The sequence below is a fragment of the Cnephaeus nilssonii genome (assembly GCF_951640355.1).
Source record: "Cnephaeus nilssonii genome assembly, chromosome: 2".
Classification (NCBI taxonomy): Eukaryota; Metazoa; Chordata; class Mammalia; order Chiroptera; family Vespertilionidae; genus Cnephaeus; species Cnephaeus nilssonii.
The window spans coordinates 73023565-73051417 of NC_137073.1; the positions used below are offsets into that span (position 1 = coordinate 73023565).

Sequence of the window (27853 nt, forward strand, 5' to 3'; positions counted from 1 at the left end):
AGAAAAACCATACCTGATCATAGCTTTGGAGGATTTTGTTTTTTCTTAATTTTGGAAGAAAAGGAGCACATTCAGGGTAATGAGACAGTTACATGTCAGAATGATTATTTGGCTCCTGGCTAAGTCTTGGTCTCACGGGAGGCAGAGAGGTAAAGCCTTGGTAAAAAAAATGGCTTTTCCTTTCTGTAAACGCAACCTGAAAAAATACCAGCTGACTTGGTAGAGTCTCTGCCTGTCCCAAATGGAGGCGTTGGTGATCGCAAAGAAAGTTTCCTTGAAGGCATTTCATCTTGGCTTTCCTGTGAATGAACTGGTAAGAACAGAATGGACAGGATGTAGATGGAGCTGGACTTTCTACATTTACACTGCCCACTGGAAGCCATTCTGTCGTAGTTTGGAAAAAGAAAAAAAAATTATTGAAAATCAAATACTCTACTTGTTTGTTTTTCACTTCAAAGACCCTAAATATCGCTTGATTGAGATATTTCACTTCAAAGACCCTAAATATCGCTAAATATCGCCTTTCACAAGTTCCCGGAGAGCTTAGCCATCAGACTTGGATGTCATTTCTCCAGAGGGACTTGGAGTCCCAGGCTGTACTGGGTGGAGGCGGCATGAGATTCTGATGGTGTCACACAATCCTCTGGCGGCCTTGTGCTGGTCCCCACCAGGCCCTCTGTTTCTGATAGGGGCAGAACTAGAATATTGGGGACCAGAAATAGTCATTATGCTCGTGAACCGTGATTGTTTTGTTTTAATTAAAGAAGGCACATTCTAACCTGGCTGGGAGTTGCATGTGGGTCCTGGGAGCTCACCTGGAAATGCGGCCCATCCTCCCCATCAGGGAACTGCCTGTTATCACGGAAAGATTAACAACCTTGTTTCAGAAACCAGAACTGCCTGCCCCTTGAAGACTCCCAGCCTTTGCATACCCGCAGGCCTTTGCATTACCTGTTAACTGCCCATTTGGCATGCCCTCTTGCCTACTTCCCCATGTAATCTTTGTCCTTCTACCCAATATAAGCAGCTGGCTTATGGGGAGAGGCAGAGCAGATTTTTGTGGGTGACCTGCTGCTCTCCCATACTGCCGGCAGTATTAGAATAAACGCTCATATATGATTCAGCCCTGTCTCTGCTTAATTGGCTCAAGTAATGACAGGCAGCACGGACCCATTGATTGTCAGATTACATATTGTCCTCAGATTAGGCTTGTTTGAGTTTCTGTTGTTAAAAGAAAGGCAGAGGCTGCTTCCCAAAACTAGAAAAAAAGCACAAAAGCCCAATGCAATGGCCTCTCCACCTGCAGGCACCCCACAAGCTCTCTGAGCCCACCACTGCCCTGGCATAGAGAGCAGGAGAAAAATGAGTTTAAAACCCAGAGCCAGGGGTAGGGAAGGAATTCTTCAAGTCCAGGTCTCCGAGTCTCCTTGGAGTTGGCCCTGATAACCCTAAGGTCAGGCTTGGTTTAAATGCCCTGCAGGGGCTCTGAGCCCTGGGGTTCTAGCCAGGATCACTGTTTAGTTTTGCTGGGAATGTGCTTAGGCTTTAGGCTTTGCTAGACCACAGGATTCCAGGATAATGGGGTGAGAGGGTTGTGCTCCAGGGGCTGGATGCCTGCCTCCCTGGTACCAACTGGGACTCTCTCAGCATCTCCCCACCACCTTCCATGGAAGGCCCCTTAACATGTGGGGTCAAATGTAAAGGCTTTAGAAATGTTGGAAGAAATGTTAGAGATTATCACATCCAACTCTCTCCATTTAAATTGTAGTAAAATAAACATAAAAGTTATCATGTTAACCATTTTTAAGTGTACACTTTTGTCACATTAGGTTCATTCATAATGTTGTACAATCTTCACTACTACCCATTTTCACAACTGGTTCATCCTCTCTCTCTCTCTCTCTCTCTCTCTCTCTCTCTCTGAAAATCAGTGTTAAAAAATGTCTCCTCAGGTGAGGATTAAAAAATAATAATACAAATAAAAATTTTAAAAATATTTAGCAGTTCCTGTCCACTCTTCCTTCCTCCCTATCTCCAGGTACTTACTGCCCCTCAGAAGCAACTACCGTATGTCCATTTCTTTTAGTTTTGTTAATTCTATTTCATTTTTCATATTTCATAATTATATGCTTGACTGCTATTTATTGTTTTATCATTTTTAACATCTGTTGATATGTTGTTTTCATAAACAAGAATTTGTCTTTTATATGCCTCTTATCTCTTCTTTTTCTCTCCACTCCATCTTGCAACAATTATATAATTTTTGAAGTTAAATTAATATTCAATGTTTACATCATGGTGATATAAATATTATTTACTAACTAGTTAAATAATGTACCCTGATTATGTTTCCTTCTTATATAACTTTCTGCTTTTTTTTGGACTAAGAAATTGCCTCAGTTTTTTAATGACTGTTGCCCATACACCTATTGCTATTTTTTTTCTAAATGCTCCATAGATTTTTTTTATGTATAGTTAACATGAAGTATAGTTAACATGCAATATTATATTAGTTTTATATGTACAATATAGGGATTTGACACTTAATTACCTTATGAAATGACCAACATGCTATGTCTAATAACCATCTGTCACCAAAGTTATTATAGTATTATTGCTATAGTCTCTATGGTGTACATTACATCCCCATGACTTATTTCTTTTGTAACTGAAAGTTTGTAATTCCTAATCTATTTCACCCATCCCCCAATCTTCTTCTCTTTGGCAACCATCACTTTGTTCTTTGTATCTATGAATGTATTCTATGAATGTTTGTTTTGCTTTTTTTAGATTCTATATGTAAGTGAAATCATATGGTATTTGTCTTTCTCTGACCTATTTCACTTAGCATAATACCCTCTAGGTCCATTCATGTCAAAATGGCAAGATTCCATTCTTTTTTTTTTTTTTGTGGCTGAGTAATAAATATTCCATTGTATATATGTACTATATCTTCTTTATCCATTTGTCTGTTAATGGACACTTAGATTATTTTCATATCTTAACTGTTATAAATAATGCTGCAATGAATATATATCTTTTTGAATTAGTGTTTTCATTTTCTTTGGATAAAGAAGTCAAATTGCTACATCATATGGTAGTTCTATGTTTAATCTTTTGAGGAGCCTCTATACTGTTTTTCATAGTGATTGCACCAGTTTGCAATCCTACCGATGGTGTTCAAGGGCTCCTTTTCTCCTCATCCTCACCAATACTTATTTGTTGACTTTTTGATAATAGACATTCTGACAGGTTTGAGGTGATATTTCACTATATATATCACAATGTTTTCAAAACTAAGGAATACTGCTGCCAGTTCTATAATGCAGGCTATATATAGACCTGTTTTCGTCTCTCCCTTCCTGATTCTGACTTTAGCATCCAACTTCCTCTGCTTCCTATGGATAATAGTTCCTGTCCTGCTACCTATTCCATGTGGTTCTAGTAGGACTGCCAATCACAGTGTCTTGCTTCATCCCCCTGGCTTCAGTGATTGGTTCATGGAAAAGGCAACAGACCTAAGTTGGGCCAATCAGGGTCTTTTCCCTAGACATATAAATATTAAAGCAGCAGGCAAGAACTCAGTTTTCCCTATGGGGTTGCTAAGCTTGGAAGCCGGTTCTATTTCTATTTGTCTCCCCCCACCCCACTTATGTGACTAAACAAATAGGGTGTGTGCATGGCAGGGCGGGGGGTAGGGGGGCTGTTGGTTGTTGCTTAAACTGGTGTGAGTTGGTTTTTTTTTAATTTACACCTGAGGTTGTTGCTTCAGCATGCATATAATGGATTGGATACAGGATTTAGAGGGAGGACTTGTGTTCGAAGCCCAAAGCCAGTTCTTATTAACTGTGTTTAAGATATCTAATGTATCTAAACTTCAATTTCTTCATCTATATAATGAACAAGGTGTTTGTGTGGGTTAAGTGAGTAATTGTGTGAAAGTGCTTTGGATAATAATACAATGTTGTCTAAATGTTACTAATCCAAGCATCCTTCTCCTAAAAAGGTTTGTGTGGGCCCTCGCTGGTTTGGCTCAGTGGGTAGAGCACCAGCCTGCAGAATGAAGGATCCAGGTTCTATTCCAGTCACTGGCACACCTTGGTTGCAAGCTACATTCTGGCCCTGGTTGGAACACCGTGCTGTAGGCAGCTAATTAATGTGTTTCTCTCACATCAATGTTTCTCTCTGTGTGTCTTTTCCCCTCCCTTCCACCCTCTAAAAACCAAAGGATGGCACAATTCACCATAGCTAAAATTTGGAAATAGCCTAAGTGCCCATCAGCAGATGACTGGATTAGAAAACTATGGTACATCTACACAATGGAATACTATGCTGCTGTAAAAAAGAAAGGAACTCTTACCATTTGCAGCAGCATGGATGGAACTGGAGAGCATTATGCTAAGTGAAATAAGCCAGTCAGTGAAAGAAAAATACCACATGATCTCACTCATTTATGGATAATAAAGAACATTATAACCTGATGAACAAAAAGATAGATACAGAGGCAGAGAAGCATTGAACAGACTGTCAAATTACAGCGGGAAGGCTGGGGAGGGCGGGAGGTAAGAGATCAACCGAAGGACTTGTATGCATGCATATAAGCATAACCAATGGACGCAAGACACTGAAGGGTGAGGGCATGAATGGGAGTGGGGTGAGGGGGCAATGGGGAGATATGGACATATGTAATACCTTAATCAATAAAAAATATTGAAAGGAAAAAATATCCTCAAGTGAGGATTAACCAAAAAAAAAAAAAAATAGGTGTGTGGCGGGCAGAGAGAGGTCTGAGACTCCCTTGTGAGTCCTCCCACTCAACCCACTCTACCCAAGGCAACCACTGTTCAGACTTCTATCATCATATTGTCAGCAAACCTGGATCTGAATCCCAACACTGCTAATTTTTAACAGTATGGCTTTAGATAAGTTACCTAACTACTCTGAGTTGCAGTTTTAGCATTAGTAAAATGGAGTTAATTAAAAAACAACAACAACTTGCCTTGGAGGGTTGTTGCAAAGCATGCTAGGGTAACATAAGCTTTCTAATGAAGATCCTTAAAATGTGCTTAGAACAAGTGGTTTATTTTTGTCATGAAGCCATCAGAACAGGTACTCTGGGTTGGTAACTGGCTTAGGACACCAACTCATGGATTTGAAGACCACTACAACTCAACCAAAGGGAAAGGGGAAAAGAGCATGAGGAGGGTGGCTCCCCCTAAAGGCTCCAGCTTGAGTGTAGCATGCTGTTGCTCACCTTCCATTGGTGAAAGTTGTAGACACATGACCTCACCTGGCTTAAGGGAGACTGGGAAATGTAGTCCCAAGCTGGACAGCCATGTTCCAGCTACAACTCTTGCCAGGGAAGAGGGAACCGATTGTGGTGGAGAGCTGCTGCACAAGGAGTAGATGAAATAATGTATATAAAGTGCTTAAGTATTCTCCGACACAGGTAGTACACACATAATAGCTGTTTCAGCATTATTCTCTCATGCAATAGGATGTAGAAAAGAAAGCTTTTCCTCAAACTAGGCCACCAAATGACTCTTTCTAGGAAAAATGTACTGATCTCATGTTCATCGTCTGCCAGCTTCCTTTGGCAGCTTGGAGCACAACTCTCAGCCCCTCTTCTCCAAGGGCCTTCATTCCTCTGCCCCAAAGAGCTTCTAAAATGCTCCCTAGTGAGAATCTTGAAAGACAAGCCAGGGAGAAAGTCCAGCTGCAACTGCCTGAATGCCCCGTTTACTTATAGGATGAGCGGAGAATAAAAGACAATGAAAAGATGACAAATGAGTGTGAGACTTGCTACATTTCCCAGCCTTGTTTGGGCCATACTACAAATTCATGCAGACCAGCGTGGAGACCCTGAGAATCTATTTCTTGCTAACTCTGGGACCGACTACCTCCTATTCCGCTGGCAGGCTCACGGGGGGAGAGGGGTGGGCACTGGGTCGTAAGAGGATAGCTACAATTATTAATGCATGGTACCCCTTCCGATGTCATAAACAATGCAGGCCTCAGTCCCATTACTTACGGAAATTTGCAGTAGGAAACTAATGAAGTCTCTAATTATGAAGTCCTAGCTATTTAGTCTTCCGAGGAGGCAAGGTTCCTAATACATACTCTGGCAGAGGCCATGAGCTGGGGTGGGCTGTGTTGTGCAATTGGTCGAGTGTGAGTATGAGAGACCACCCACAGGCCGAGTGTGGCTTGTTCATGACTTCAGCAGATGGGCTACCAAGGAAACAGAATTCCCCACTGCCCTTTCCCTGCCCCAGCCCCACCCTCTGGCCCGCCCAGCCTCAGGGAGGAATGGGGACTCAGCTAAGGACAGCTCCCTGCCCTTAGCTCATCCACAAGCTTTACCTGGCTCCTCAGCAACGTGTTTTGAGTGTCTGCAGGAGCAATTAATTTGCAGGCGCACCTATGATCTGGGGATGGGATGTGCTTCCCTCCATCCTGCTTATTACAGTTTCCAGCTGTGACCAAGTGCAGGCATTGCTTAGAAAAGAAAAAGGAGTAGGCATGATTCTCTCCCCTACTTGGGATATAAAGAAACATGAGGAAACCAAGAAGTACTTCTGCACTCTTACAAAAGTGGGTGCAGGTTAGAGATGTTTGGTTGGGGGCAGGGGGAGGACTTGGGGGATAAAGGATGAAGAGCCTAAGGCCTAGTCTACGCATACATTGTGAAGGAAGGGCGGGCGATTCTGATCATTTGGGTTAAAATTCTTTTACCGAAAGACCCAGAAAACTGAAGCTAGGTTGCTTTTATTTATTTACTTATTTCTAGCCCGACTGTCATAGAGCATGAGCTCCGTTTTCTTCCTCAGTTCTAGTAATTTTACAGGGAATTCAGTCCATCGCCTTGTTCCTGACAAGGTTCAAACCCCACATCCAGGAGGCTGCTTCTAGAGGCAGCCGTGTGTTTTGGTCACCACAGCAGCCCCTGTCTGATGGCTGAAGGGAACTGGTGCCCTATTGGGGGCAGGTGATCAGGAGAATGCCTTGCCTTCTGTAAACTAAGAGCCAGATAGAACCCACCCTGGATTTCCAAGAGATGAACTAACAGAGAGAGGAAGCCTGAATTAGAAGCTTTCAAAACCTCTTGAGCGGTATCCATGGAAACTGGAGCAAACAGAGGCAGCAGGCAGCCTTACCTCAGGCTGTGGAGCCAGCCCCGAGTGAGTCAGAGCCCATAAAAAGTGCTCTGCAATGTCCCTGCACAGACTTACGGCTCTTGCATGCAGTTTCACTTCGGCGTGGAGCCCCAGAGTCACCCAGCTGGTGATTAATTGCAGGAAAGATCCTGGGAAATAGATCAGGAACAGAAAGTGGTTTGTGTCGGTGTGATCATTAAAATTTGATCAGAAGCTGGAAGTGGCTAGTTACCTTTCGATGGCATTTTTCTGAGAGCCGGTTCTAAAAAGCAGTTCCCAGCCTGCCCCACGATGAACTCTCCCTTGAATTCCCCCCAAGTAATATTGGGAGGCAACGCTGCTTACTGGGTTAGAGAATAAAGTGGAGCAAAGGAGATGAGTGGGTTGGGAGCTTTTCAGGTGGTGATGTGGAAAGGAGAGCAAGAGAAAAGGGTTTCTGGCTTAAGACAGTTGGTTAAAAAACAGAAGTCTTCGCAACAATGAGTACGGATGACTTCTGTCTCTGGGTTAGGGGGAAATAGCATACAGGCAATCTTAAGTTTCCATGCCCATGAGGCCTTACGGATGCTTAAGGTTCACGTTTGGATGTGCAGCATTTCCCCTGGGTTCCAGTGCCACCGGTCCTTGTCTGTGGTTCACCTTAGGTGGCAGCTTCTGGAAGCTCCAGGCCCGCCGGCCTGCACTGAGGACTACCTCTCCTGGGGCCCTGGCAGCACCTAAATCCACCCGATTTCACCTTATTACACCGTTGCGATTGCCTTTTTTTTTTTTTTTTTAATATATTTCATTGAGTTTTTACAGAGAGGAAGAGAGAGGGATAGAGAGCTAGAAACATCGATGAGAGAGAAACATCGATCAGCTGCCTCTTGCACACCCCCTACTGGGGATGTGCCCGCAACCAAGGTACATGCCCTTGACCGGAATCGAACCTGGGACCCTCGAGTCCGCAGGCAGACGCTCTATCCACTGAGCCAAACCGGTTGTGGTGCGATTGCCTTTTTATAGCTATCTCCCCTGCTAGACTGTACGCTCGTTTTGAGAAAACTCTCCTGCTTTATTGAGTTCCGTGCTGGGCACTCAAAAAATGTTCCATAAATATTGAACGAATGAAAAAAAATGAATGGTGGCTAAGTTTCCAGCTCTTCCATAGAAATCTATACAGTATATTTCAACAGGAGAAAAATAAAGCCCTAACTCTTACTTTTCATAGATGATTTACGTTGTTTCCTTCTCCCATTCCGACAAAGAGTAAACCCTACATCTGACCATGCCTAATAGTTCTGTGGATACTCAGAGCTTTGCTGGAAAGTGCGTCTTGACTTCGAACCAGGGGCTCAGGACACTACAACCCTGTTCGTCCTGCTTCCGTGCCCTTACTGAAGGCAGTTGCTTTCTGCCTCCCCACCTGCTCCGGCTGTGAGCCGGGGTTCCTTCCGCCCCCTGCACTTGGTGCATAAAGAGTGTGTCTTCTGGTGGTCACAGCAGAAAGAAAGCCACCTATTCACATGCATAAGCACATGCTTGTATCCTGGGGAACATTCCTTCAGCAATGGGTTTGTATCCTGGGAGCTGCCTCTTTTTTCTTCCCTTCTGTTTTCTCTCTCTCTCTCTCTCTCTCTCTCTCTCTCTCTCTCTCTCTCTCTCTCTCTCTCATTTTCAGGTATTAAAAAGAAGAAAAATTAAAAGACAATTTTTAATATTTTCCCCAGTAATAAAAGCACTAAGAACGCTCAGCTCTTAGCCTATTCTCACTCTGCACTCTTACAATTAGCCAAAAAAGAATCAGCCATTCCCACCTGCTTTGAGAGCATCTACTTCTTTATATTTTAGCACTGTTTCCTTTGTGCATTCCTCAGCTTTGCTCTTGCCATCTTGCATTATGCAAACACATCTCTTTCTGTCTTGAGTTGCCACTAGCTCAGGAAAGCTTTTGCCCTGGCAGACTGGATTGTGGAAATTTTTAGTTACTTAACTGTGAGCTAATGTTGGCAGCTGGAACAGGAGGTTCAGGGATGGCAAGGGGATAGGAAAGTAAATAGGGTAAGCCCTGGCTGGTGTAGGTCAGTGGATAGAGCATCAGCCTGTACACCGAAGGGTCTCAGGTTTGATTCCCAGTCAAGGGCACATACCTCCATTGCAGACTCAGGTTGCAGGCTCGATCTCAGGCCCTCATTGGCAACCAATTGATGTGTCTCTCTCACATTGATGTTTCTCTCTCTCTCTCTCTCTCTCTCTCTCTCTCTCTCTCTCTCTCTCTCTCTCTCTCTCTCTCCTACTCCTACCCTCATCCCTCCCTTCCATCTTCCATTCTCTCTAAGACATTTCCTTCAGAATTGGCTAATGTGTCCACAGGGGAAAAAGATCTCCACATGCTGGGCCACCTCCCTAGGCCTCTGTTTTTCAGCCCAGGCATTCTTTACCATTTTGATAGCTCGCAGATGCCTGCCAGCAGGTGTTTTTAATATTTTGTCCCACTCTTCTAATATTCCTCAGTGAGTAGACTGGTTTAAATTGATCAGAGTATCATTACTAGGATCTCAGTTATTTTTAAAAGTATGGAATCTACATAATTACATCACAGATTAAAAATGTATCTCAGTTCCAAGGTGATTTATTCAGCTTCTGTACAAATATTAGAGTATAAAAATATTTTTCTTTATTAGAATCTATGAAGAAAAATGCTGAAATTTCAGTAACTATTTTTAAATATATATTTTTTTATTGATTTCAGAGAGAAAGGGAGAGGAAGAGAGAGATAGAAACATCAATGATGAGAATCATTGACTGGCTGCCTCCTGCACGCCCTCTACTGGGGATGGAGCCCGCAACCCAGGCTTGTACCCTTGACCAGAATCGAACCTGGGACCCTTCAGTCCACAGGCTGACGCTCTATCCACTGAGACAAACCGGCTAGGGCTTCAGTAACAATTTTGAAATTTCTAGTTTTTTTCTTATAGTATCAAGTAAATCAATATGAGATCTCTCTCCATTTACAATCTTCAACCACAATTTTTTTTTTTTACCTCTTTTGGATATATTATCACAGGGCAAAAAAATATGTATGTATTAATGTAGAACTTCATGCATTTTGGGCTGGCCTCTATTCTTTACGGGAAGTATGAAAATGTTTTTGCCCTTGAAAAATTCAGTCTTCAAATTTTTTCTTTTCTATATTTCTAAACTTTCTCCTTTACCTTCCCATACAGTTTTTAGCTCCTTTCACTCTGATTGCTATCTTGTACCAGAATCTCAGGGAATTCTCATTTTAAAGGAACCAGCATCATGATCAGAAGATAGCAGTAAACGTGGACTAAAAATAAATCAGACAATGGTATCGTAGGTCTAAGATGACTAAAGATCAATTAAGTCTTTCTGATATTTGCTGTGTTGGAGCCTCTGGAATCTCTTGGGATTGAATACTTTCTGAGCTCAGGATCTTGTCAAAGCAGATTAAAGATGTTTTTGGCTAGCTCTATTTTCCAGTTAAATAACCCCATATATTATGCTTATAACTGCACCATTAAATTTGGATTAGAGCATATGAGATTTGCTTTTTTTAAAAAAAAGTTAACCAGTTTGTGCATAGATAAGAGGATTTGGACTTGACAAGTTTGCCCCATGCAATCTTGATACTCCCTTTCCTAAAACATACATATTAGAAGATCCTTCCAAGGAGATGACATCACTCGAGTCCTTCCATCACTGTGGGACCTCACATTAGAAGAATGAGTGACTAACTCTATCTTCCTGAAGGAACTCTTGTTGGGTTATAGCATAACTATCCATAGTGCAAATGCTAGCTGGCCACTGATCCAGTCCAGAATTCTCAGTTAAAGTTGCTTATTTGTTTTATCTATAAAACAACATTTATGAGTACCTCCTATGTACCAGCACTGGGAATAGAGCAATAAAAAAGGCATACTTGGTCTTTGCCTTATGGGACTTAAGTTCTAGTGGAGAAAACATGATAAAAGTACATAACAGATAAGCAAGAGAATTGCAAGTTGTGCTGTGTAATCAAGGAAATAAGCAGGATGATATGAGAGAGTAACCAGAGAGGCCAATTTAGATAAGAGGGAGAGGGAGAGTCTGAATAAATGAACCTTGGCCTAAGGCCTGAGAATAAGGCGGCCACCCAAAGATCTGTGGGAGAGGAGTCCAGGCAGAGGGAACAACCAATGGCAAAGGGTTTGGCATAGTCAAGGATCAGAGAGGGGACCACACTAGAATAGAGAGAGAAAAGGAAGAAATGACAGTGGGAAAGGTAGACAGGAATCAGATTTTTAGGGAGTTAGAGACCTTGGTAAAAGTTGTATGTGAATCTAATTATAAATAAATATTTTCTGAATATTCATAACTGGGGTGACTCAACTAACCTCCCTATAAAGCCAAGGGAATTTGTCGGGGTTGATCTCTCAGAAACTGTAGTATCTGAGAAATGTACCAAATCACTAAACCCAAAGTCAGGAGTATGAACCTCAGCTGTGTTGATTATAAAGCGATTATAACGATACCTGGCCAGTTCATTCCATGGGGCTCTTATCAAGTCTGGATAAAATAATGCATGTAAAAATATTTATTAATACAGAGAACTGCACAAATACAAGTGTTATTCTTGTGATTTCTGGCACAATCTGTCTCCTGTAACGATCTTTCAAAAAAAAAATTTCAGAGGGTAACAAGCCATCTGGATATTACATCCTGGGTAAAGCAGGGGAGAATGTGCCCAACCTATGTGGTTATAGGAAGGGTTACATGAGGTTGCAAGTGTGAACAGGCCATACAGAATGCCCCACCCCTACACCCCAGCCATAGCTGCCTCCTCCCAACAAGCTTGGTTCAGTAGCTTAGCTCTGGATCTTTGACTATGTCATCTCTAACTCCCACTTCAAAATACACCTGTCCTATGACCATGCTTTCATGATTCTTCTCTGTAAGGTAAAGAAGGATACTCTTATGATATTCCCACCAAGTTATACCACCCAGATAAAATGAACTAGTTTTCAGAAGGCCTAAGCAGTAATTTTAGTTGGGGAGATATCAGAAGTCATCTTACTACGGAAGTCATCAGAAAGCCATATATATGTAATTCTGGATTTTTTTGGACTCCCCAAATTATAGCTACTGATTCTGCCCATCGGTAGTAATGGCTCTCCCCAGAAGGTTGGACAAAAAAACAGCACAACAGACATTATTACTACACAGTTCCCTTCACTTGGGTCTTATCATCCAATTCCAGGCCAGATCTTCCTGATTTATTCGCTGCTTTAACACTTCCCATGCCTAACCCAACATTTTGAGCATTTTCTCCTTCCTTCCTGCCTCACCAGGAGCTTATAGCTAAGGTGACAATATATCCCAGGATGGTCCTGGTCTTTATCTGTTTTTTTCTGGCATAATTATTATGTTCACCTCTCTTTCAAATGTGTGCGAATACAGAAAATGAACTACATTAAAAACCTACCTGTAGCTGAATGAGTGAAGCTGGATGTCAGATCTAGGGTGAGAGCAGAGAAAAAGCAGAACTATTAAGGCGATATTAAAAAGTTGCCAATATGGTCTCCCTTGCAGCTCCATTCTCCAGCTCATTGGGCCCAGGCCAGCACTTGCTGGAATCGTAGGTATTGGAGATGAGGCTGATTCTCAGGAAAGGCATCTGATGGGCAAAGTGAAAGCAAGAGATTCACAGAAATTAGAGGTGAGAGTATGGGAAAGGAAAGTTTATCTTAAGGGGGCAGCGAAAGGTTGCATGTGCCCCATGAGGATGTGGGAAGACAGCATTTTGCTGCTTGGGTTTTATCTCCATTCCCCAGGGCAGGTAGAGTGCACAGTGTTGGCATCTGGGCTGATTCCCTTTGCTCCTCACCACTCAGGTGTTCCTGCCAAGGACCATAGGGAACTCACTCCTACCAGGCCAGTTGCCTGGGTTAGTTCTAGCTGCCTGGACCAGGAGGCAGGAGACCAGGGTCTGGCCCCATTTGTCACTCAGTGACCTTGAGAAAGTTACTTTCACTTTGGCGGACAAGTTTTTCATCTGCGAGGTAAAGAGAGCTGAACCAGATGGTCTCTAAGGCAATAGTTCAAATTATTTATTTGTGTATTGCTTAAAGGATCTGAAGAACTTTCTCTCTCATACAGCTTTATGTTATTTAAAATGCTTTTTCAACAAAAGATATAACATTTTAAAAACTGAGTTATATCATTCTTTAAAAATGTATCCAGATACCATAGCCATTTTATACGCACCATCATCATTTTTAAAATATACCAATAAGTTAATCCTTTAACACATGGAAATTTTACATTGTTCCCTTGTCATGTTGAACTTACTTCATTCAATTGACCCCTGTTATGTCTGTATGCTTAAAAGTCTTTTCTTAAATCACTCAATTGTGCTTTAATGGAATAAAAGTATGTAAACAGATTGAAACTTAAGAAATGTCCCATGATCCTAATGTTCTAAGTGGGGAGGAGGGGCTTTTAGATGACATTATCACTACAATTGTTTTGACCAGCTATACTCATTAAACTCTAAAGTAATTTTATTGGAAATGTATCTCTTAGTAAGATGGATAGGGCTGCTTTGGTTTTTAAGCAATTTCAGTTATTTATGACAGAGTATAATTTATCATATCAATTTTATTTCCCTTCTTTTTGGTTTTACAAATGTCAGTGCTGAGGAATATTGTTTATATAAATAAACATATGGCAAAGTTACTCGTTTCTTTGAAGTCCTGAGTTACATATAAAAAATGAACAGACTGACGAATTTCAGAGGGAAGGCAGGGTTGGAGGAGTGGTTGTGGAGAGATTAACCAGGGAACTTATATGCATACATGCATAGCCCATGGACACAGACAATAAAGGCCTGGGAGGGGGGGTGCGGGTGGATAGGGGTCAATGGGGAAAAAATCTGGGAACATCTGTAATATTTTCAACAATAAAGATAAATTTTAAAAAAATGGCCTTGTGATCCATTATCAAAAATAACTTTTAATGTGCTGTTCATTGACAACTCAAGGTCCTCTTTCAATTTTTTTTAAAGCAAAATCTTGGAAACGATCCTTTGCAAGAATTAGACTTGCAAAAGGACTTATTTCCCAATCTTTCAAGTTGTTCTTTCTCAAAACCAATGCCAATATTTTGAATTGTCCCTTTGTTTGGCCTCTCAGGGGTCTTTCCACTCTGTGGTAACACCCAGAATAAAATGCAGGGCAGGTGAGAGGTATGCCCGCCTTGGGTCCAATGAGAGAAGGAAGGCTGAGAGAGAAGCAGCCAGGAAACAGAACCAGCCTGGCAAGGTGTTTTCCCAGCCAAATGAACTCCAGGCGGGAGCACGTGTGCACATTCTATATGTAGAAACTGATTCTTCCAACCTCCTCCCTGTGTGCACACACCCTGCAAGATCCTCTTCCCATCCTCAGGACCTCAGTTGGAAGATCCAGCTCTACCATCAAAAAGTGCGGGTAGTGTTAGTTTTAAGCGAACACTTGAAAACTTTTTTTAAAGTTAATTTTTATTTATTTATTTTTTATTAGGTAATACGTTCCCCTGGTATAAAATTGAGAAGCATTGAAGGGTATACAGGGAGCCTCCACCCTCCCACTCCTATCAGCCATCAGTTCTCTACTCCAGGCAATGATCTGAAGGTTTCTTGTATAATTTGCCAAGATAATCTATGCATGTTCATGCCATTAGGGACAGATTTTCTTTTCTCCCTCCTCTTTCATAATTGTCAGTGTACTCTACACATTGCTTTGCATCTTACTTTCCTTGTTATTGTTTTGCTTAGAAATTACATTAGAGATTTTTTTCATATCATCATATAAAGGATACCCTCATTCTTTGTTGGACTGAACAGTATTCCATTGAATGTTATACTTTCCTTCAACAGGCCCATATTGATGGCCTTTTAGGTTGTTTCTAATTGTTTCTATTTAAACAACACTGTGATAAGTGTTTTGTATACATATCATTTTGCATATGTGTGACTGTATTTGTTGGGAAACTCCTAAAAGTGGATAAAGGGCATGAGTTTGCATTATTTTGATTAGACATTAGTAAACTGCCCATCTCCAAGGAGGATGTACCAATTTAATCTGCCACTAGCAAGGTTTGAGAGTGCCTATATTAGCTATCTCTAAAGTCTATACCTATTACTGCCTAACAAATCACCCGAAACTGAGTGACTTCAAACAACAATAACTATATTTTAATCTTTTGTTGTTTCTGTGGGTGACTTGGCTGGGTTGTTCTGCTGTGGGATCTCTCAGGACGTTGCATTCACATAGTGACTAGGGCTGGAGTCATTTTAAAGACTTTCTCGCCCGGCTGACGTGGCTCAGTTGTTGAGCATCGACCTATGAACCAGGAGGTCACAGTTTGATTGCGGCCAGGGCACATGCCCAGGTTTTGGGCTCAATCCCCAGCAGGGGGCATGCAGGAGGCAGCCTATAGATGATTCTCTCTCATCATTGATGTTTCTATCTCCCTCTCCCTTCCTCTCTGAAATCAATAAAAATATATTTAAAAAAATACTTGCTCAGTTATGTGTCTGTTGCAGGACTGGGAAGAGCAGAATCACCAGGGGATGGAATTACTGGGACCGCTCAGTGTCTTTCTATCCTTTTGTGGTCTACTCTGGCCTCATGACATCAAGGTAACCAGACTTCCTTGGAAGTAAGAAGCAAGGGAGGTGCCCAGGGCACACAATTTAAGGAGGCACTTTTTTAAGGCTGACCCTGCCCTTGCATGACCCTTTCTTATAGTTTGTGCCCTGGCACCTCTCTTGCCCCACCTTGGTCCCAGCCCTGCTTACATGTCACACAGCATCCCCTCTACTCTTCATTCTTCAGAACAGCTACGAGCCCACCCAGAGGCAAGAGGAGGGAACCTAGAGGAGGGCACACCATCTTGGTGGAAATAGTGGTGGTCATGCTATACAAAGAGCTTTGCATCTTTCCAATCTGATGAGTGAAACATGGCTTTTTACTTGTTTTTTGAAATAAACTTCTTTCTGTACATAATTGAACTGTACTTTTAAATTTGCATTTCTCTTATTATGAATGAGGCAAATATCTTTTGAGTGTTTACTTCTTCCTTGGATACCTTTATAGCCTTTGCCAATTTTTCTATTGGTTAAATCAATATGTGTGGAGATGAGGGAGAAAGGAAAGCAAATTGGTCTTTTGTCTATGATATGTTATAAACATTTCCCCCAGTTTATTGTTCACCTTTTGATTGCTTATCGTGGCTTTTCCATGGAAAAAATAATTATTTTCGTATAAATTTCTCTTTCCTTTTAGTCATCTGGATTATATTATTATTATTATTATTATTATTATTATTATTACTACTAGAGGCCCGGTGCACAAAAATTCATGCACTGGGGAGGGGGGTCCCTCAGCCCGGCCTGCACACTCTTGCAGTCCAGGACCCCTCGGGGGATGTCCACCTGCCAGCTTAGGCCGGCTCCCTGGGGGATCGGGCCTAAGCTGGCAGTCAGACATCCCTCTGGCAGCCTGGGATCCCTTGAGGGATGACCAACTGATGGCTAGGAGCGGGCCTAAGCCGCAGTCAGACATCCTTAGTGCTGCAGAGGAGGTGGAGAGGCTCCCACCACTGCCATTGCGCTTGCAGCTGTCAGCCAGGCTTGTGACTGAGCAGAGCTCCCCCTGTGGGAGTGCACTGACCACTAGGGGGCAGCTCCTGCATTGAGCGTCTGCCCCCTGGTGGTCAGTGGGCGTCATAGCAACCGGTCATTCCCGGGTGTTCTGCCATTAGGGTCAATTTGCACATTACCCTTTTATTATATAGGATTTTTGGTCAGACTTGAAAAAGCCTTTCTCACCCTAAAATTGTAAAAGTTTTGCCATTTTCTTTCACTGTGTGTGTGTGTGTTTGATTTGTTTTGTTTTTTGCATTTTTACTTTCAATGCATTTAGTATTTTTACTTGAAGTATGAGATACAGGTTCAAATGTCCTATTTTTCGATGACTATCCAGTTGACTTGAAACGTCACCTATATCCTATCAAATTTATCAGGTCTATATGGCGTCTTCTGACCCACCATTCATGTGGAACTTCATGTGATGGCTGCACACTGTTTTAAGTACTGTGGCTGTGTAATGTAGTTCAGTGCCTGGTAGGGCTTTTGCCAGTGGAAATGATGTCCTTTCACGGAGTCACGAGAAAAGCATTTCAGGAGACTCACCTATGGGAAGTTGAGGTTTTGCGGATTCATTGTAGAAGCAAAATCAAAGGACTGCCCTGGGATTCCCAGTGTCCCATCTCTGTCCCAGCCACCATAGAAAAAGTCCAATCTAGTCTTCATCAGGCCCAGAATAGGGCCAGTGTCCAGACATCTTGCACCATGGTTCAGTCCAGTCTGGTCTTTGTCACCATCTGACTGGCTTAGTCTGTGTTCCCAGCTGCACTTCAGCTGACTGTGCCCAGACTCACACTTGGAATCCATGTGGCTCCTGGCTGTGTGGCTGCTAGCCCCACATGGCTGCTATGGAGGGAAAACATGCAAGCAAATGGGGCGATGGCATGTTACCAAGTGAGAGAGAGAAAGAGAGAGAGCGACCTTTGTTAAGCTTGGGTTACATTATCTCGGGTTTGGGAAGGACCAGGCACTTCTTCGAACTAACCAATCAACTACCTAGCCTTTCCGAGGCGTCCATCCCCTAACCAATCTATTTTCTAGATCTTCTGGGGCTTTGTACCCCTTATCCAATCCAATCCTTTTCCCAGGGTAGACCGACAGGCCTCTATTGTCACCATCTTAGCTTCCACTGGGTATGTGTCCAGCAGAGGAATTTCCTCTTTATTGTTTTCTTAAATATATATTTTTATTGATCTTTTAGAGAGAGAGGAAGGGAGAGGGATAGAGAGACAGAAACATCATTGAGAGAACACTGATTGGCTGCCTCCTGCATACCCCCTACTGGGGATCAAGCCTGCAACTTGGGCATGTGCCTTGTCCAGGAATTGAACCAGTGACCTCTTAGTTCATGGGTTGATGCTCAACCACTAAGCCACACAAGCCTGGCCCTTTTATTGTTTTTACTAGAGGCCCAGTGCACAGATTTGTGCACCAGTGGGGTCCCTTGACCTGGCCTGCGCCCTCTCGCAATCTGAGACCCTTCGGGGGATGTCGGATTACTGGTTTCGGCCTGATCCCCACAGGCCAGGCCAAGGGTCCCCACCAGTGCACGAATCCATGCACCGGCCTCTAGTATGCATATAAGATCTCTGGTTAATCTCTTCCCGCCCTCCCACCTCCCCAATTCCCTCTGAGATTCATCAGTCTGTTCCATGTTCCCATGCCTGTGCATTGAGCACCTGCCCCCTGGTGATCAGTGCATGTCATAGCTACAGGTCGAATGGTCGCTCAGGCTTTATATGTATAGACTAGAGGCCCAGCACATGAAATCGTGCGGGTAGGGTCCCTAGGACCTAGCCTCCTGCGATCAGGGCCATCTTCTGCCTGCTCGCCAGTTCCCAGGTCGAACGCCACCTCCACTACCGGGCTGTCAGGCTGTTGGGATCACGAGCTCATCCCCAGCTGCTCAGGGGCTCAGGTCTGCAGGAAAGCAGGCGCCAGCAACTTCACCTCCATGCGTGTGCACCGGGCTGGCCGCTGATGGAACGCGCTGCCCACTCGGGCCGCTCACGCTGGGGTGGGTAGGTCGCGGGCGCACCCCGCAGCTTCTGTCAGTACTTCAAGCCCCAGCAGCAGTGGCAGCGGCAGCGGCAGCACCCGTGTGAGCAGCCCCGAGTGGACAGCGCGTTCCATCAGCGGCCGGCCCAGCACATGCGCCTGGAGGTGAAGTCGCTGGTGCCTGCTTTCCTGCAGGCCTGAGCCCCTGAGCAGCCAAGGATGAGCTCGTGATCCCAACGGCCTGACAGCCTGGTGGTGGGAGGCTGGTCCTCCCACCACCCACCCCAATTCCCCCATTCACCATTGCTGACTCATTGGACCCTGCAGGCCAGGGGCAGGGACCAAGAGGTCAGCTGTTCAGCCCACTCGCCCGTCCCTAGTCCCGCCCTGCCCCACCCCGCTTGTGGGCCAGGGTGACCAGTCATTTGGTCATCACAGTCATCATGGACACTGGCTTTCTATATATATACTAGAGGCCTGATGCACAAAGATTCATGCAAGAATGGGCCTTCCTTCCCCTGGCTGCCAGCACTGCCTTCGCTCCGATCAGTGCCGTCTTTTTGCTCCAGCCAGGAGCCACCTTTCTGCCTTCCCACCTTGCCCAGAGGCCTGCAGCGGCTGGGGCTGGGCGGAACACCCCCAGCCACTCGGCGCCTGCATATGCAAATTAACCCACCATCTTGGTTGGGTTAATTTTCATACTCACTCCTGATTGGCTGGTGGGTGTCATGAAGGTATGGTCAATTTGCATTTTACTCTTTTATTAGTGTAGATAGAGGGAGATTCCTCCCCTGGTAATCTTCAGAGAGAATCCACTGGTGGTTCCCTGGGCAGTTTGAGAAGCTATAGTTTCCTAGAAAAGCAGGCTCAAGTTGTTTAGGCTTCTCAATATCTGATTCCCTTTACTCCTTTCCTTTATTAACCTTTTGCACTCGGATGTCTAGTGTGACTCGACACGGTTCGCATCGGTAGCAACTCTTTTTATACTCTTTGAATGTATCAATAATTTGAAATATAAAAAAAATCCAAATAAATAAGTTTGTATGAAAAGAAACTCCAGTTTTTTATTCTACTGCTGCACTTTGTAAAATCTGGGGTATTTAAAAAATTAAATCCCGAGTAGAATAAAGGAATCGAGAAAAAAGCAAGTGAGTGCAAAGGGTTAATATCTAGCTACCTACTATAACAGAGCTCCTTCTTATTGTTCTCATAATTTTCTGGGATATTGTTTTTAGTTTATTTTTCCATGAAAACATTTCTAAAGTTAATTGCATGGTGATATTACCAGTCACAAAATGTGACTAGGATGCATGGGACACACTGGGGTTTTGGGGATTTTCTGCACATAAAAGAAGGAAATGGGAGGTAACCTGGCCTCTGAGAAAGTAGACTGGCACTCAGAGGAGCTAATTTCCATCTCAAATCTACAGACTATTCTGTAGCCCTGATCCAAGCCATGATGATACTTGAACAGAAATGACCCAAAGTGGTGAAGATTAATGGGGGGGGGGGGGGGGGGGGGGCTAACTTTTTATAAAATCATTTCCCTGTGTTAATAATTTTATTATGCCAAATCTCTCAGAGTAATAAAATCTTTCCTTAGTGATTAGGAATCATGCATAATTTCTGATTGTTCTTCTATGGTATCATTTGGGTATAATTTTCCAAAAAGCAAATTTTTCCTAAAAGCATGGTACAGGAGTGGTGGATAGAATTTAGTCATTAGAGGTTTTATTCACAAGTACTATGTTAGGCTTTTCGATGTTTTTCAACAAACCCATGAATCTAATGAAAATCTCCTAGAACCGCATTTTTGTAACTTTTCCATTTCAGTTTCAGGATCGTAAACACTCACATTTCTATGCTCTGACTAATGTACAACAGTTTTAAAAGCACAGGGTTTGGCTCTTATGGAAACTCTTCTACTGAAGGGATCAAAGGGGGTTTGCTGTTGTTTCTTTCCCATTCTCCTGGGACACTGGGAGACCCTGCAGCCTCCTGAGGTGCACACTTGTAAAATGCCTTGGATTTGCAGAGCTGTTGCTATTATTATCTAATAACGGACCTCAGGAGTTCTATCAAGGGAAAAGGCACAGCTCCAAAGTTCAAGTAAAGCCTGAATAAAGAGCCAACAGAACTGAAGATGTGAAAACCCTATATATTGAATTGTGGCACCAAAGAGACATATCCAAGTCCTAAACCGTATACTTGCAAATGTGACCTTATTTAGAAATAGAATCTTTAAAAAGTTATTTTTTAAGTGAGATATAATCCTACCTAATAATAGACAAATATGCAAATTGACCGCACCCTCGCTACGCCCAAACCACGCCCACCAACCAATCAGGACGAGTATGCAAATTACCCCAACAAAGATGGCAGCTAATTTGCATATCAAGACAGCATAGAAATCAGCCAAGAGCTGTAGAAGGGAGCAAAGCTGCGGAGAAGCAAGCAAGCCGGGGGGAGGAGAAAGGAAGGAGCGGAGGCGGGGCTGGGGGGAGAAGGAAGGAGAGCAGGCGGGTCTGGGGGAGAAGTGAGGAGCGGAGGTGGGGCTGGGGGAGAAGGAAGGAGAGCAGGCGGGCTGGCGGAGAAGGTGGGGGCGCGGGAGAAGGGAGGAGCGGAGGCGGGGCCAGGGGCGAAGGAAGGAGAGTGGGTGGGCTGGCGGAGAAGGCGGGGCGGGGGAGAAGGGAGGAGCGGAGGCAGGGTAGAGTGCAGCAGGAAACCCTATTGCAGGATTTTTCCTGCAACGGGAACGCTAGTTTACATATAACATTATATGAGTTTAATTTGTACAGCGTGTTGATTTGATACATTTATTTATTGCAATCTGATTACTACTGTAACTTTAGCTTATACATCTCTATCACATCATATAATTACCCTTTCTTTTTTGTGGTGAGAACACTTAAGATCTCGTCTCTTAGCAATTTCAAAGTATCTAAGTCAGTTTGTTGACTGGAAAATAGGGTCACTGCAGCTGTAAATAAGGTTCTCGAGATGAGGTCATTCTGCATTTAGAGTGGGTCCCACATCCAATGACTGGTGTGCTTCCAGGAAAAGGGTGAGGGAGCCTGGACACACAGAGACACCGGGGAGACGAAGGGAGGATGGAGGCAGAGACCGGGATGATGTGTTTACAACCCCAGGAATGCTGATGCCAGGCAGAGCCCAGAAGCTCGGAAACAGGCATGGAGTGGATTCTCTGCTGAGCCTCCAGAAGGACCAACCCCGCTACACCCGATGTCAGACTTCTCGTCCACAGACTGTGTAAGAATCAGTTTCTGTTGTCTTAAGCCACCCAGGTCGTAGTCATTTGTTACTGGGAAAATTGTATATATCTATCAGCCTCAGGAAACTAATACAAACCCTTTTGCATGTCAAGAGAGGCTGAGCTGCCCTGGCCAGTGGTGCTAAGTGGTTAGAGTGGTGGCCTGTGGATGGAAGGGCCATAGATTTGATTCCTGGCCCAGGACATGTGCCTGGGTTTCGGTTCACTCCTTGTCCTCTGGTCAGGGCACATGTGGAGGCAACCAGTGGATGTGTCTCTCTCGCATCAATGTTTCTCTCTCTCTCTCTCTCTCTGTCCCTCCCTCCCTCCCTTCCACTCTCTCTGGAAAAAAAAAAATGGAAAAAATATCCTTTGGTGACGATTAACAAAAAACCTTAAGAAAACAAGAGAGACTGTGCTGAACAGCTTTTGTTCAAGTCCAGCAAAATTGTGAACTAGAAGAAATACTCCTTCAGCCGCTTCCTCCCTTCCCACAGTCCCATTCTATCCCGAGTCCCATGCCCCATGCCCATTCTGCAGCACCCCTCAGACTTCTCCTTTGTGATTTTCCCTCCTCCGAGTTCTAAAAGCATCCTCCCCCCTCTCTCCCTCTTCAAATAGCCCCCTGTGCTAGGACCCCCCCCACCAGTGATCAGCTCACAACAACTTGCACACTTGCTCACAGCATGGTAGAGGCCAATAATATGGGGTGTTGACCCCCTCAGGAATAGTCTTATTTTTAAAACAGTTGGAAAGGGCTTTCCCACAAAGGGCTTCTCTGTACTGATGGAATCTCTGGAATTGGCATGTGGGTGGGGTGGGTGGTTGTGCAGGGGCTCTTCTCCCCTCCCCACACCTCCCTGCCGCTCCCCCACCCACCCCTGCCTTCCCCAAGACCCTGGTTTCTGTGGTGTCATTAGAACAAAGGAAGGGCCCACCATCTCCATCTGCACAGCGGCCTGTCCGGGCCCAGCCCCCGCGGTGAGCAGGGGCCAGGTTGGCCACCGCAGATTGCCCTGGAGAGGAAGGCTTATGGGGAGTGTGGAGAAACTGCTTGGAAGGAAGGGAGGTTGGCCACGAGGGCCATGTGAAGACAGAACTGGCAAAGTAATTTTCAGGGCCTGGTGCAAATGAGCATGGGGGCTCCTTGTTCAGACTTAATAAGAATTTCCGGATGGTGACAGCAGAACACCAAACTATGCCAGGGCCCTTCAAAGCGCTGGGCTCTGTGCCACCACGTAGGCTGCACACCCATGAGGGGGGGTGGGTCATCAAAAGCTTTGACTCAGAACTGAGGGGCTCTGCTAATGTGGGTCCATGAGTGTCTGTTTGTAGAATCGAGTTCATCCCAGAAGGCCGTGCAACACAAAGAGAAGCTGCCTCCATCAAAAATGTGGGCGGGCAAGGGAACCTCAAGGGAGGTTCAGATGAGTTTGTGTAGGGAAAAAACACAAAACAGAGAAGGGATGAGATATTTAAATTCCTCCACCAGGAGGGGTCCTGGTGGCCAGGGAAGCTCTTATTTTTGGACCTCTGCAGGCCCAGGACCTAAATGACTTTGCATAAGCAAAGGGGAAAAAGGGTTGGGGAGTTTGGGGTGAGGGAGAAGGTTGGGATGCTGATGCTGAGGGGACCAATGCGGGAAGGGTCCAAAGGGAAAGACTTGGGGGCGGGGGGAAGAGACACTTAGCTATGAAAAATCATGAAGAAGAAACCAAAAAGGTTGGTAGGCAGAGTCCGGCTGGGGTGGGTCTAATTACTGAGGAGGGGAGGGTATGCAAGACTGAAGGTGGTTTAGCGCTGGGGCCAGAGTATGGAAGCCCAGGCTCCTTCCTGGCTGATAGCAGATAAGGCCCTGCTGGTCCCCTGGCTAAAGTCATGCAATCCATGCCTGGATCGCCATGGGCTTTAACCCTAACCATATTCAAAATCACTGTCATGTTATATCCCCTCTGGCTCCTGGATATTTTGCTGATGAGTATAACTGTATTATTTTTCTAGTCAACAAACACTAGTGAATGGCATTTTAGTCTCGAAAGTGCAATCTCCAGAGATCTGTAGTTGGAGGGATGTAAGTATGTCTGGTGGAACTCACCTGTGGTTAAGTTGGTCTGACGCCAAAGTGCATGCCGTGGAAACGGTTCTGGAAAGGAACACAGCATAGTTTCTCTTTCCAGTTGCACGCAAAGAAGTTTTTATTTGTCCGAAGTAAGTGTCCAACAATGTCCCACCTAAATAGGCTCTGCCGATGAGATGCCTCAAGATACAATACATCCCCGAGAAACCCTGAGAATGTTCCCACTGGTGTTGTTCAATTTCCATAAACTACACAGGTGTGGATGAAGGGGGGAGCATGGTTGTGCTTGGCATTCTCGTGTAGGCTGGGGAAAGGTGCTTCCAGAGGCCCCCTCTCTGAGAAATACCACCGTTTCTTTCCACTCTTTCAATCTGAACCCTTAGCTGACCTCCACTATGGGGAGATTCCCAGGCACAGCACACTTGCACAGGACAAAGCAAAAACCAGACACTCACTCCTAGCCTGTGGTTTCTCCTCCAGTTCTCAGGCATAGAATTAACTCAGGTGTGTAATCTTCTAAAGGTATCACTTCAGATCTACTGTATGTGCCTTGGTCTCTGCTTATGGAACTGATATTTGTATTCATTCAAGTAGGCCAGAAAATATTAATATTATGAACTCCTAAAATGTCACTTAGTAAAGAAGGTGTGTGTTTTTTAAAGCATTGTTTCCTTATACTACAAAAATACAGCAACACTTGATTATAGAACTCTATATTGTAAGTTAGGGTTGCATGTGGCATTTGATTCCTGAATAGGGTATTTGCTAGCTTAAAATAATTTTCTTTTTCATCCTTTAATACTTGTTATCCCTCCATTCCAGCCCCCCACTCCTCCCGCACCCTTCCCCGCCCTGCCCCCCCCCCCCAAGAGAAAGCTGCTGGAGACCAGGGGTCTCATTCCATTGTTGAAAGGACTGAGTGAGATCATCCACTTGGGGATTCTAGCCATCAAGTCAAATGTTTGGGTTTGTTTTGTTTGGTAGATGAAAAAGCCCAAATTGGCTGTCTCCCAGGCCATTCTATATAACACTGTGTGAAAGCCAAGACCAAGGGTCCTCCCAAGAAACAACAGAAAATGGATAATCCTGTGAGCTAAGAAGCCAACATCCTCCTTTACTTCCCACCAAAGCTTTTTGAATTCCAGCACGTTTGCTTGTTGATAGTCTCCAGAAGTAGTGGGCGAAGGAACAACCACAGCTGCCAGGTTCATTGACTCATTCATTCATTCATTCATTCCAACAAACACTTACTGAGCACCTACCATGAGCCAGATACTGTTCTGAGCTGTGTGTCTATAGCTGTGATCGAGATGTTGATATGGAGATAAAAGATTCAGGACACCCATAAATCATACCATATAGACAAAAAGCCAACCCTGGAGAGAGAGAGAGAGAGTCTTAGAATCTTATGACAAGGGCACTGTCATCAACTGTCTCTGACCTCCACCCTCTATCCCACAACCATCCTGACAAGTGAATATAGCCAATGGCAGAAAATTCACTTCTCAATAAGACTGCTCTTCCCATCCATCCCAGCTTTATTCTCTAGAATCACCAGAACCACCGTGTCCCTTCTCCTGCACGATCACCCTGCCAAAGTTAGAAGGCAGCTGCCATGTTTCTGTAATTCAATGTAGGGACAAGGATGTGGGAGGGTGGCCTAGACCGAGTCCAAACTGAAGTGCAGAAATGCCTGGGCTTCTCCAGAAATTGCTGGTGCGTGTGTCCACCAGAAGTCTGTTTGAATGAGACTGTGAAGATCCTATTAGGAATTAATTCATCCAGAGAGAGGAATAAGACTGAGGTGACCAGCTCCACCCAGTCACCAAGCCTGGATCATTCAGAAAGGGGCAAACCTGGTCAGAGCTCTGGGTCCCAAAACAGATTTTTTTGTATGTATACCTACTACAGGAAAGGTGTAAGACAAAATGTCGATTTTTTTTTTCTTTCTGGGAGGTGGGATTATGAGTGATTTCAATATTTTCTTTATACTTCTTAATATTTTCTATAGTAAATGTATAAAACCTATTCATAGATTAGAATTTTATTTTAAAAACTAGAGGCCCATTGCAGGAAGATTCCTGCAAGAATAGGACTTTCTGAGGCCTGAGCGAAGCCCGGGCACTCTAGAGGCTGCGGAGCGGCGAGGCTGGATCCGCCACCAGAGTGGGCAGATCCAGCCTCGCCGCTCAGCCCCCAAGGCCCCTGGCCTGGCTGACAGGCAGCCTCGCCACTCGCCCCCCCTCCCCCCATCCCCTGCCTGGCCTACAGGCCTGGACACTCCAGCGGCAGGGCTAAGGGGACTGGGCACCGCCATCTTGTGGCTATGGGCACCACCATCTTTGTGGTGAAGTGATGGTTAATTTGCATATTACTCTTTTATTAGAGAGGATCATTTAGAAACTGATTTTCTACAGTAATTGAATGAATGCTCTTTTTCACTGTAGGACGAAGGCCCTTTAGTTTCTAAAAAAAACAGCATTCTGTTAATATTAGCAAACATGCATTATAGAAAACGCTGTGGGGGTGAGTAATGATGCATTACAGAATGGCTCCTGTGTTATCTGTGCTATCTGGTGGTATTAGCCCTCTCTCTCACCAACAGTGTGAAAAGAAAAGTACCTGGAGCCAGGCCCGTAAAGACACTTCCAAATGCCTTCATGACTTTCTTTAAACAAACAACCAGCCAGTGTTCATTAGCATCTGTATAGTTTGAAAAAATAAAAGTAGCCACCAATAGAAACTCATTTTCCCTAAAGGATTGCAAAGGATCTCTCAGAAAAGGCTAGAGATGGGCATCAGGGCAGAATTTCTAGAGCAGTTAAGCACTGCTTCTTAACACACAATCACATTCAATAAAATTGTTTTTTGGATGTCTAAGAGATTTATAAAACGGATCAAAGACATTCATACACATCAAAATTACTATCTAGACAACGTAGCTTATAGTTATAGGACTCAGGGAAATAGTAACTTGGCATTATATTTGGTGACCAGTGATTATTTAGTGCATGGGGTAAGATTTCCAGTAAGCACCTAATGTTTTTAAAACGATGAATCCCATTTTCCTTACCCCCGTTGGTTGGGTGGTTATCAGATTTTGTTTCTTTCTAACATGATGGAAATCACACAAACACGCTGCTTTCTATTTCAATACTGGGTTGAAGGTTACAGGGTGAAAATGTTCACACTAACCTGGTTTTAAGACTGGCTCACTTGAGATGCGTGTTTCCAGATGGGCACCGGGATGGGATGGAGTCTCCGTGGAGACCAGAGTTACTGAGGGGTTAGAAGTGAACTTGACTCATTGGCAGCTCATTGGCAGGCTTTGATCTGGAAAGTGGCCTTTAATGTAACTGAAATAAATATTTCAAAACCAAAGAGGAGAGGGGAGGATTGAAAGCATTAAAATAATTGCCCAAGACTTGTGATTTTTATGGTCCAGTTTTCTTTTCTTCCCCAACTCTTAGTCTTATATAATGTTGGCTCCTTCACAGTTGCTACAGAAATATCTGACTTAAGTGTGACTCTCTGGTTCCTAGAAGGAAGTATACCTACACTGGGGATTGCTCTCATCTCAGAAGAAAGGTAACTTTAGAGAAAACAAAACATGGAAAAGTTGACCTTGGAGGTTTTTTGATGAAGTATTTGGGATCCTCTAAAATTAACTTTAAATGAACCCT

At 44.1% G+C, this 27853-nt stretch overlaps 1 protein-coding gene across 3 annotated transcripts in view; it reads left to right on the top strand.

Annotated features, from left to right (window-relative positions):
* LHFPL2 (LHFPL tetraspan subfamily member 2) overlaps positions 1–27853 on the top strand; it is a 232139-nt gene that overhangs the window by 18236 nt on the left and 186050 nt on the right. Inside the window, exon 1 of one of the 3 annotated variants that reach the window (XM_079798741.1) lies at positions 21911–22092. The exons of the other annotated variants lie outside the window; for them this stretch is intronic. The gene's annotated coding sequence lies outside the window, so the exon portion shown is untranslated. Of the gene's footprint in view, positions 1–21910; positions 22093–27853 lie in introns of those variants that run through there. 3 annotated transcript variants of the gene reach the window in all.